This window comes from Lithobates pipiens, unplaced genomic scaffold (genome assembly GCF_037356315.1).
Source record: "Lithobates pipiens isolate NorthernLeopardFrog02 unplaced genomic scaffold, aLitPip1_a1.2 Scaffold_27, whole genome shotgun sequence".
Lineage (NCBI taxonomy): Eukaryota > Metazoa > Chordata > Amphibia > Anura > Ranidae > Lithobates > Lithobates pipiens.
The window spans coordinates 4,070,432-4,082,452 of NW_027507788.1; the positions used below are offsets into that span (position 1 = coordinate 4,070,432).

Below are 12,021 nucleotides of genomic sequence, written 5' to 3' on the forward strand. Positions count from 1 at the left end.
GTATTTATATATTGTGGGGTCTCCAGTCCGGTATTTATATATTGTGGGGTCACCAGTCCAGTATTTATATATTGTGGGGTCTCCAGTCCGGTATTTATATATTATGGGGTCACCAGTCCAGTATTTATATATTGTGGGGTCTCCAGTCCGGTATTTATATATTGTGGGGTCACCAGTCCATTATTTATATATTGTGGGGTCACCAGTACAGTATTTATATATTGTGGGGTCTCCAGTCCGGTATTTATATATTGTGGGGTCACCAGTCCATTATTTATATATTGTGGGGTCTCCAGTCCGGTATTTATATATTGTGGGGACACCAGTCCGGTATTTATATATTGTGGGGTCACCAGTCCGGTATTTATATATTGTGGGGTCACCAGTCCGGTATTTATATATTGTAGGGTCACCAGTCCGGTATTTATATATTGTGGGGTCACCAGTCCGGTATTTATATATTGGGGGATCACCAGTCTGATATTTATATATTGTGGGGTCACCAGTCCGGTATTTGTATATTGTGGGGTCACCAGTCCGGTATTTCTATATTGTGGGGTCACCAGTCCGGTATTTATATATTGTGGGGTCACCAGTCCGGTATTTGTATATTGTGGGGTCACCAGTCCTGTATTTATATAATGAAATCATATCCCCTCTCAGGCGTCTCTTCTCCAGAGAGAATAAGTTCAGAGCTCACAACCTTTTCTCATAACTAATATCCTCCAGACCCTTTATCAGCTTTGTTGCCCTTCTTTGTAGTCGCTCCATTTCCAGTACATCCTTCCTGAGGACTGGTGCCCAGAACTGGACAGTATACTCCAGGTGCGGCCGGACCAGAGTCTTGTAGAGGGGAGAATTATAATTTTATCTCTGGAGTTGATCCCTTTTTAATGCCAATATTCTGTTTGCTTTGTTAGCAGCAGCTTGGCATTGCTGAGCCCATCATCTACTAGGACCCCCAGGTCCTTCTCCATCCTAGACCCCCCCAGAGGTTCCCCTCCCCCCAGGTCCTTCTCCATCCTACATCCCCCCAGAGGTTCCCCTCCCCCCAGGTCCTTCTCCATCCTAGACCCCCCCAGAGGTTCCCCTCCCCCCAGGTCCTTCTCCATCCTAGACCCCCCCAGAGGTTCCCCTCCCCCCAGTCTATAGATTGCATTCAGATTTTTACCACATAAATGCATTATTTTACATTTCTCTACATTGAACCTCATTTGCCATGTAGTTGCCCCTCCCCCACATTCATTTGTTCAGATCTTCTTGCAAGGTTATTGCTCTGTTTAGCTTAGTATTGTCCACAAATACAGAGATTGAGCTGTTTCCCCCATCCCCCTCCTCCAGGTCGTTTATGTACAAATTAAATAGGATTGGTCCCAGCACAGAACCCTGGGGGACCCCACTACCCACCCCGACCATTCCGAGTGCTCCCCATTTATCACCACCCTCTGAACTCCCCTTGTAGCCGGTTGAACCCGTAATACCCGGATATCTAAATGAAGGAACAATTTGTAGCCTGGAATCCGGGCTACAATTATGTGAATTATGTGTCTCATGTTGGAATTATTGAGGACTATCAATTGTTTTGATGATATCTGTCGATCTTTTTTATTATATTACATTATATATACCTTCTCTACCAATTTATATGTATATATGCCCTTTGTGATAAAACGGTTATTATGCCCATTCATTTAGTAGTGTGCTTCATATAAAGTCCCACAATCTCTTTCCTTTTTCATATATACTCAACACTTAATTTGTACAGCACTTTCCCCCCTGGGGACTCCATACACTGAGAAGGTGGGGCAGACATCTTGGAGAGGCGTTGGCCGGGAATCGAACCCGGGTCATCTGCTTAGAAAGCAGCTGTGCTCACCACTGCACCACCAACGCAAAAAAGTGGCATGTTTTTTTTTTAGTGTGGGAGGAAACCGGAGAACCCGGAGGAAACCCACGCAAGCACAGGGAGAACATGCAAACTCCATGCAGATAGTGTCCTGGTCAGGATGTGAACCATGGACCCCAGTGCTGCAAGGCTCACCACTAAGCCTCTGTGCTGCCCATATTTGGCCTCTGTTCTATAAGGCCCGCCCCCGCAGAGCAGGGTCTTCTGCCCTCACGTCTCTACACCCCTGCTCTTCTGCCCCCAACCTCTCTACTCACCTGCTCTTCTGCCTCACCTCTCTACTCCCCTGCCCCCACCTCTCTAACCCCCCCTTCTTCCCCCACCTATCTACCCTGCCCCCACCTCTCTAACCCCCCCTTCTGCCCCCACCTCTCTACTCCCCTGCCCCCACCTCTCTAACCCCCCCTTCTGCCCCCACCTCTCTACTCACCTGCTCTTTTGCCCCCACCTCTCTACCCCCCCTGCCCTTCTGCACCCACCTCTCTACCCCCGGTCAATTAAATCGGGCGGAGATTGGTACCTTGAAGTCACCTGGCCAAAGCTGGCAGTGGCTCCGGGACACCATAGCGCTGGAGCGCTATGAAAAGTAAAGATTCGATTTAAGACTCCTGGCAGTCCTCCTTGGTCGCCCTGCGCTTCTTCACTACCTGGAATAATTCTTGTAGGTGAAGACGGGTTTGAGGATTATTAGGAGTTTCATCATTGGGATCAACAGTCAGTGTTGCCGTTTGTTGATTAATGCTGGAATCCGATTGTGCATGGAAGTGATCAGTCACCGGTGACCTAAGGAAAATTGGTAATGACAAGATACTACCATTCTTTGGCATGAAGTTGCTGTGATCCCAAGGAGGCGTGGCTCTGGGAATGTTGACGCCAGTCCTGTCCAAAGCTCTTTTCACTTTTCTCCTACGACGTAGCACTCTGGGATGGTGAATTAATGTACTCCATTGTGGCCTAAGGCCGGAATCCATTGCTGGGGTCGTGGATTTGTTTGGAAGGTTCTCCTCACTCCCAGGCCTAGTGTCATTCCCGGTAGGTGAGACGCTGGGAATTGGAAAGGTCATCTCCTCCATGGCGCTCGCTGCCTTTTTGCTAGGTGGTGGAGTGATGACATCACTCGGAGGGGTGATGTCACTCTTTCGTGGGAACATATTCCTGCTCCGGGCCACCATTTCTGATTTGATCTTCTTTATACGATGGCTTAGCCTAGCAGAAAGGGAAGCTCGAGGAGGTGTGATGCTGGGATCAGGAATGTCCGTCTCTTCCATAGCTCTGTTCAAATTTTTCCTACGACGTACCACGCTGTGATGGAGAGTATATGTTCTCCATCGTGGGTTAAGGCGGGAACCCATTGCTGGGGTCATGCATTTGCTTGGAAGTTTCTCATTTCTCCCAGGACTCGTGTAATTCCTGGTCAGTGCAACACTGGGAATGGACGTCTCCTCCATGGCACTCACTGCATTTTCACTTGCTGATACGATGGTTTCACTTGCTGGTACAATGGTGTCCTCACTTGGTGGTACAATGGTGTCCTCACTTGGTGGTACAATGGTGTCCTCACTTGGTGGTACAATAGTGTCCTCACTTGGTGGTACAATGGTGTCCTCACTTGGTGGTACACTGGCATCACTTGGTGGTGGGGTGATATTGCTACTTGTTGGTTGTAACAGTCGGTAGAACGGCTTGAAATATATTAGGAGTAGTACCACCAGCATAGTGATAAGCCCCAGAAGGCATTCTAACCGGTGCTCAGTAACAATTTCTATAAGTACGGGTAGGACTGTGTTCTCCAATGCCCCCCAAACATTGGACCACACAGACTGAAGCCCGGCCACCACCCATTGGTACCAATCACCAACATTTATAAGCAGGGGTGGGACTGTGTTCTCCAATGCCACCCACCCCCTGGACCAGACTGACCAGAACCTGGCGACCACCCTATGGTACCAATCACCAGCATTTATATACAGGGGTGGGACTGTGTTCACTAATGCCACCCACCCCCTGGACCAGACTGACCAGAACCTGGCGACCACCCTATGGTACCAATCACCAGCACTTATAGACAGGGGTAGGATCATGTTCTCGAAGGCTGGCCTTCGTCTGTTCCAGATATCAATCAGTAGATACATGAATCCACACAGCTGCAGGAACGTTGAATAATATCCTAATATTTCGGCCAGGTGATTTTGGCGCAGGATGTGCTTCAGAATCAGAGTACATATCAGGAGTGCCATGCTAAACCATGATGGAGGACGGGTCAGGAATGACACCCACCTGATGAGTTGTTGGATTACATTCTTGAAGGATGTCCCTCGTCTGTTCCAGATATCGATCAATAGAAGAAATACTCCGCTCAGCTCCATGAACATCAAATAGCGTACTAATGTTCTGGACAGGTGATTTTGGCGCAGGATGTGCTTCAGAATCAGAAAAGTTACCAGGACTGCCAAACTGAGCAAGATTGGAGGACGGGTCAGGAATGAAACCCACCTGATGGGTTCTGGAGGGTCATTTCCAACTCCTCTGACTGCTTCCTCCGCTGGCCGCTCCGTCCTCCTCGTGTTCTCCTCCCCCTCCCCCTCCTCAATGCGGGTCTGTGGGGACCCTCTGATGACTTCTTTGGGCACAGCCCATGGGTAGAGGGTTCTAAAGATCATCGGAATCTTCACTGGCTGCTGTATCTCCACAATCCCCTCCCCCCCATCCATGGGGACCTCTGGGGATTGGATGTCGGGATTTCTGTTTAGCTCCCAAGGAACCAACAGAAAAGGAAAACGGCAAGAATTTCGTTTCTCATTTTTTTTTTTTTTTTGTAACTGACAGGAAATGGCAATTACTATTAATAGAAGGATTAAAGAATTAATGCCAATCAATCAATAGATTTACAATTCCAATAACTGGAGAGAATCTGACCGAATAGAAATCAATCAGTCAGGAGAGCTCTGCAATAGATGCTACCAGTATGAAGAGCTGAACTCAAGTGAGAGTTTCCCCCTCTGCAGGGCTATTTTATAAGGTGCAGGTCATGTGACCACAGTGACGTCACAGTGCCTGACCGTTTGCAGCTATTTTTAGACTGCAGGTCACGTGTCCATATTTTTTTCTTAAATTTTTTTATTTATTTTTTTCAATTATTTTTTGTTATGCAAGAACACCCTATATACATATATAATACACAAAAACATAAACTATAATGAACACAGACATGAATCTCTGTCATATATTCCACCAAGTCCTTCTCTCCTATCGCGTCCCGCTATGAGGACTGACAGCGCTGCGCACAGGCAGACCGACCTCCGCACAGGCAGAGCGCCGGACAGCCCGAGCCGGTGGAAGGACCCCCAGGAAGCCGTTTCCATAGAGACGCGGCCTACAGCTTCGCTCCGCATCCCCGGACTGTCCTGTGCTGAGTGCCGAGATCGGGCTGAAGATGGAGCCGCGGATGAGTACGGTAATGACAGGATACACAGCCCGCCCCCCCATCTCCGGTTGCGGCTCTGATTGGTCCCGAGCACAGTGTAGCCCCTCCCCCTCCTTTATGTCTACGCTGTGCATGCAGGATCGGTGTGCCGACCGGCTCCGGTGTGAAGCCCCCAACCCCCCGATCACCGCGTGTTCTGAAAGGGGGGGGGGGTCTGTAGGTGCCCACGTGTCCCGGATTGCCCGGGACATTCCCGCAATTAGCAGGTCTGTCCCGGGTCCCGGGCACCTTCATTCCGGGACAATACAGTGTCCCGGAATGAAACTGATGCAGCCGTTTGTGATTTTCCATTGTCAATGATGTCATTCGGCCGGGCCAGCCCAGTGGTGTACCGTGGGGGTGGGCAGCCCAAGTGACTTCTTCCAGGCTCCAGCCCATATAATCACCACACACCTTCAATGAGGCAGACACTCCTCAGCCTCCGGGTTTCCCCCCCCGCTCAGGGACTCCAGTGGTCCAGCCTGCCCTGGCTGTCCCCCATGAGTCCTCAGGTGTGGGCCACAGGCAGCCCATGTGTGGGAGGGGCGGTGCTCGATGCAGACGAGCGTATGGCGGCTGCTGAGGGAGATCCCGGCCTGCGGGGGATACAGAGGAGCGACTGGGGGATAGCAGACATCTATGGATGATCTTCATGGAATCCTGGCCGGGAGTGGTGAGTGAAATCCACCGATCTACCTTATATTTGTGTGGGGGAGTAGTCAGTAGTGTGAGTAGTGCAGTAAGGAGTGTAGTGGTGGGGGGGTCAGGTAGCTAGGTGCAGGAGACAGGGAAGTCAGTGTAGTGGGCAGGTGGGTCATGGTAGAGGTCAGGTAGGCTATAGTGGTCAGGCAGGTCATTGTAGTGGGCAGGTAGGTCAGCGTAGGGGTCAGTTTAGTGGGCAGGTAGGTCAGCGTAGGGGTCAGTGTAGTGGTGGGCAGGTAGGTCAACGTAGGGGTCAGTGTAGTGGTGGGCAGGTAGGTCAGCGTAGGGGTCAGTGTAGTGGTGGGCAGGTAGGTCAGCGTAGGGGTCAGTGTAGTGGTGGGCAGGTAGGTCAGCGTAGGGGTCAGTGTAGTGGTGGGCAGGTAGGTCAGCGTAGGGGTCAGTGTAGTGGTGGGCAGGTAGGTCAACGTAGGGGTCAGTGTAGTGGTGGGCAGGTAGGTCAGCGTAGGGGTCAGTGTAGTGGTGGGCAGGTAGGTCAGCGTAGGGGTCAGTGTAGTGGTGGGCAGGTAGGTCAACGTAGGGGTCAGTTTAGTGGGCAGGTAGGTCAGCGTAGGGGTCAGTGTAGTGGGCAGGTAGGTCAACGTAGGGGTCAGTGTAGTGGTGGGCAGGTAGGTCAGCGTAGGGGTCAGTGTAGTGGTGGGCAGGTAGGTCAGCGTAGGGGTCAGTGTAGTGGTGGGCAGGTAGGTCAGCGTAGGGGTCAGTGTAGTGGTGGGCAGGTAGGTCAACGTAGGGGTCAGTGTAGTGGTGGGCAGGTAGGTCAGCGTAGGGGTCAGTGTAGTGGACAGGTAGGTCGGTGTAGGGGTCAGTGTAGTGGACAGGTAGGTCGGTGTAGGGGTCGGTGTAGTGGACAGGTAGGTCGGTGTAGGGGTCAGTTTAGTGGGCAGGTAGGTCAGCGTAGGGGTCAGTGTAGTGGGCAGGTAGGTCAACGTAGGGGTCAGTGTAGTGGTGGGCAGGTAGGTCAACGTAGGGGTCAGTGTAGTGGTGGGCAGGTAGGTCAACGTAGGGGTCAGTGTAGTGTTGGGCAGGTAGGTCAGCGTAGGGGTCAGTGTAGTGGTGGGCAGGTAGGTCAGCGTAGGGGTCAGTGTAGTGGTGGGCAGGTAGGTCAGCGTAGGGGTCAGTGTAGTGGTGGGCAGGTAGGTCAGCGTAGGGGTCAGTGTAGTGGTGGGCAGGTAGGTCAGCGTAGGGGTCAGTGTAGTGGTGGGCAGGTAGGTCAACGTAGGGGTCAGTGTAGTGGTGGGCAGGTAGGTCAGCGTAGGGGTCAGTGTAGTGGTGGGCAGGTAGGTCAACGTAGGGGTCAGTGTAGTGGTGGGCAGGTAGGTCAACGTAGGGGTCAGTGTAGTGGTGGGCAGGTAGGTCAGCGTAGGGGTCAGTGTAGTGGTGGGCAGGTAGGTCAGCGTAGGGGTCAGTGTAGTGGTGGGCAGGTAGGTCAACGTAGGGGTCAGTGTAGTGGGCAGGTAGGTCAACGTAGGGGTCAGTGTAGTGATGGGCAGGTAGGTCAGCGTAGGGGGTCAGTGTAGTGGGCAGGTAGGTCAGCGTAGGGGGTCAGTGTAGTGATGGGCAGGTAGGTCAGCGTAGGGGGTCAGTGTAGTGGGCAGGTAGGTCAGTGTAGGGGTCAGTGTAGTGGGCAGGTAGGTCGGTGTAGGGGTCAGTGTAGTGGACAGGTAGGTCGGTGTAGGGGTCAGTGTAGTGGACAGGTAGGTCAATAGTGGACAGGTATGTCGTTAGGGGGTCAGTGTAGTGGACAGGTAGGTCGGTGTAGGGGGTCAGTGTAGTGGACAGGTAGGTCGGTGTAGGGGTCAGTGTAGTGGACAGGTAGGTCGGTGTAGTGGACAGGTAGGTCGGTGTAGGGGTCGGTGTAGTGGACAGGTAGGTCGGTGTAGGGGTCGGTGTAGTGGACAGGTAGGTCGGTGTAGGGGTCAGTGTAGTGGACAGGTAGGTCAGTGTAGGGGTCAGTGTAGTGGACAGGTAGGTCGGTGTAGGAATCAGGTAGGCACTTGGATCAAGGGACTTACCCGAGCGCAGGGTGGCAAGTGCCACTGCATCTGGTGGCAGGCTATGGGGGCAAGTGACACACCACATCTGGTGGCAGCCTACGGTGGCATGCTGCATCTTGTGGCAAGTGACAAGCTCAGGGTTCCCAATGTTTCTGCATTATGGTGAGTTGAACTATTTCATTATATATTACAATGTAGTAATAGAAATAATATGATTTGATCACTCGCCCCTGAAATCCCCGTCAACCCCGAGACTACATTCAACATCCCCCCCCTGGCAAAATTGTCCTGAATAGCAGTTTGGAATTGTGGTCACCCTGTACTGTAGTGAGGGGGGGGGGGTCTGTACTGTAGTGAGGGGGGGTTATGTACTGTATTGGGGGATCTGTACTGTAGTGAGGGGGGAGGTCTGTACTGTAGTTGGGGGGGGAATCTGTACTGTAGTGAGGGGGGGGTCTGTACTGTAGTTGGGAGGTCTGTACTGTAGTTGGGGGGGGGGGGGGGTCTGTACTGTAGTGGGGGTATGTACTGTATTGGGGGTCTGTACTGTAGTTGGGAGGTCTGTACTGTAGTTGGGGGGGGGGGTCTGTACTGTAGTGGGGGTATGTACTGTATTGGGGGTCTGTACTGTAGTGGGGGGATCTGTACTGTAGTGGGAGGTCTGTACTGTAGTGAGGGGGGGGTCTGTACTGTAGTGGGGGGGATCTGTACTGTAGTGGGAGGTCTGTACTGTAGTGAGGGGGGGTCTGTACTGTAGTGGGAGGTCTGTACTGTAGTGGGGGGATCTGTACTGTAGTGAGGGGGGGGGGTTATGTACTGTATTGGGGGATCTGTACTATAGTGGGTGGGGGGGGGGGGGGTTATGTACTGTATTGGGGGATCTGTACTGTAGTGAGGGGGGGGTATGTACTGTATTGGGGGATCTGTACTGTAGTGGGGGGTCTGCATTGTAGTTGGGGGTCTGTACTGTAGTTGGGAGGTCCCCACTGTAGTGGGAGGTCTGTACTGTAGTGGGGGGGGGGGGGGTATGTACTGTAGTGGGGGGTCTGTACTGTAGTGGGGGGGGGATCTGTACTGAAGTTGGAGGTCTGTACTGTAGTGGGGGGGGGGATCTGTACTGTAGTGGGGGGGTATGTACTGTAGTTGGGGGTGTCTGTACTGTAGTGGGGGGGTCTGTACTGTAGTGGGGGGGGGATCTGTACTGTAGTGGGGGGGGGGTATGTACTGTAGTTGGGGGTCTGTATTGTAGTGGGGGGGTCTGTACTGTAGTGGGGGGGTCTGTACTGTAGTGGGGGGTCTGCACTGTAGTAGGGGGTCTGTATTGTAGTTGGGGGTCTGTACTGTAGTGGGGGGGGTCTGTACTGTAGGGGGAAGGTCTGCCTTGTAGGGAGTCCGTGTAACGTGCAGGGGGTCCAGAACTGTTAGAGGGGTGTCTGCGTAACATACAGGCCTCCAGAGCTGTGAGGGACTGTGTATTGTAAAGGGGCCCAGAGGTGCAGGGTGCCGTATAATGTAAAGGGGCCCAGAGGTGCAGGGTGCCGTATAATGTAAAGGGGTCCAGAGGTGCAGGGTGCCGTATAATGTAAAGGGGTCCAGAGGCGCAGGGTGCCGTATAATGTAAAGGGGTCCAGAGGTGCAGGGTGCCGTATAATGTAAAGGGGCCCAGAGGTGCAGGGTGCCGTATAATGTAAAGGGGTCCAGAGGTGTAGGGTGCCGTATAATGTAAAGGGGTCCAGAGGTGCAGGGTGCCGTATAATGTAAAGGGGTCCAGAGGTGCAGGGTGCCGTATAATGTAAAGGGGTCCAGAGGTGCAGGGTGCCGTATAATGTAAAGGGGTCCAGAGGCTTTCGGTGATTCTGAATACTGTGTATTTTTTTTAAACCGGCGCCATTGGCGAGTAAATGGGAAGTGATGTCATGACGCCACTTCCGTGTTTACAATCAGGAGACTGGAATGATTCCGGTCTGTCCGTAGCCGCCGGAGGCATCGGATTGTTGATCGGTAAGAGCAGCGGGGGGGGGGGGGGGGGGTCGGCGTCCCCTCCCGCTCCTCCGGTATAACAGCCGAGCGGCTAAACGGTTGTTATCGCTGGAAAGCCGATCGCCGGCTCTAAAAAAAAAATCAGTACCCCCGAAAGCCGAGGACGCACATCCGCGTACGCTCGGCGGCAGGGGGGATAATATGTCCTCATTAAAAATCTCGCCGTCGTCCAGCGTCGGTGTGACTTCCAACCCGGCAATCTTATTCCGGAAACGTCACCGCTGCCCCCCAGAGCCCTTGTGGGAGCCGCTTCCTCTCGACCACGCCCACCGCCCACCCTCTCGTCCACGCCCACCCCAGACACGTCGCCCCAGGCAAAGCCTTGTGGGAGATGTAGTTGGATGGGGGGGAGGGTGCGGTGTGGACGGCGGTGGGGCGGTCAGCGTGCGCTCTTCTTCCCGGTGTTTTGGCGTGCCTCCAGAGAGGTCTGCTGTGGAAATTCTATGAAGATGAATTTTAATATGTATTGTGACAAGAGTCTCCCGGTGCTAGGTCTCCCGCAGCCGCCTGGGGCAGACTGACGCTGGTTGAGATCCGTTAGGTGGAGGAAAACTTCCTGTTTAGAGAGAGGTGTTTGCGGAGTGAGGGAGACGTCCGCCAGCGAAGGGCCCCCCCCAACGATCGTCTGGGGGGGGGAGGGGGGGTGTGTTAGTTCTGCAAACCCATTATCAGTTTCGCGGATGTGCGCCCCCGTCACCCCCGCATGCCCGATCAACGTATTTTGGGGTGCCGTGACACACACCTGCAGATACGCTCCCACCAGTAGGGATTGTAGTCGTCGTTCATTGGTTATTGTAGAAATTATCCTGTGTTGTTACATCCTTATTGGGTCATTTCCTGTGAGGTCACCATCTGTGAAGGAAGTGATTGGCCGTTGGAGCCAGGACCTCCCCTCTTTTGTCATTTTTCTTTGAATAAAGGAACCAGTCAGCCGCTCGGCGGCAGTGATGCTGATGGAGCTGAGAACGTAAGCTATGGTGATTGGGGATATACGGGAAGGAGAAGGGCTGCATTACACCATTATGGTGGAAGGGCGCTTAGACCCCTCCCACACTGGGGCGGTGCGGCCGTCGGGCGGGTAAAGCGCCGATATTTTTAGCGGCACTTTACCGTCGTTTTAGCGGTCTGTGGCCGCTAGCGGGGTGGTTTCCCTTCTTCGGGAACTTTTGATGTCGCTCTCAGGAACGCCAATTCTCCATCTTCAAAGGAAAAGAGTTACGAGTCAGAAATCATTCAATTGGAGCCGTCATCGGCTTTACTATCAAGAAGGACGGAGCCATCTTTCTTCAGGTATCATCCAGGGTGTCCCCACAAATGTCTGACACAGATCAGCCTCTGCTGCGAGCTTATGTCAAAGTACAGTCCGATCACTGGGGGAGGGGAGACTGAGGAAATGACTCCTCCTCCTTCTACAAAGTTACAATGTACAGCCTGATCACTGGGAGGAGGGGAGACTGAGGAAATTACTCCTCTTCCCACTTCTACAAAGTTACAATGTACAGTCTGATCACTGGGGGGAGGGGAGACTGAGGAAATGCTTCCTCCCACTTCTACAAAGTTACATTGTACAGTCTGATCACTGGGGGAGGGGGGGACTGAGGAAATGCTTCCTGCGGCATAATGACACAGACCACAAGAAGTCTCCGGTATTTCGGGATTAGGATCAGTGAGGAGGATCGGGGAACGTGTCGGGGTGTCGGGGAGCCTTAGATGGGGGGGAAAGATTTAGTGCGATCCGATCGATCGGCTCTCGGTTTGAAGTGAAGATCGTCATGGCAACAGGTGTGACATCCCGGGTGGGTTGGGATGGGAGTCTGCGCTCCTGACACACTTCTGCTGAGTGGAGAGGGTGGCATCGCCCATGGTAAACCTCATCAGATTTATCAGCAGAAAACAAT

The 12,021-nt window shown here is 52.9% G+C and overlaps 1 non-coding gene across 1 annotated transcript; it reads right to left on the reverse strand.

Moving 5' to 3' along the window:
* Nucleotides 1-1,821: 1,821 nt before the first annotated feature.
* TRNAR-UCU (transfer RNA arginine (anticodon UCU)) lies at nt 1,822-1,893 on the reverse strand. The gene has a single exon. It is a non-coding gene; the product is annotated as a tRNA-Arg (tRNA).
* Nucleotides 1,894-12,021: the final 10,128 nt, after the last annotated feature.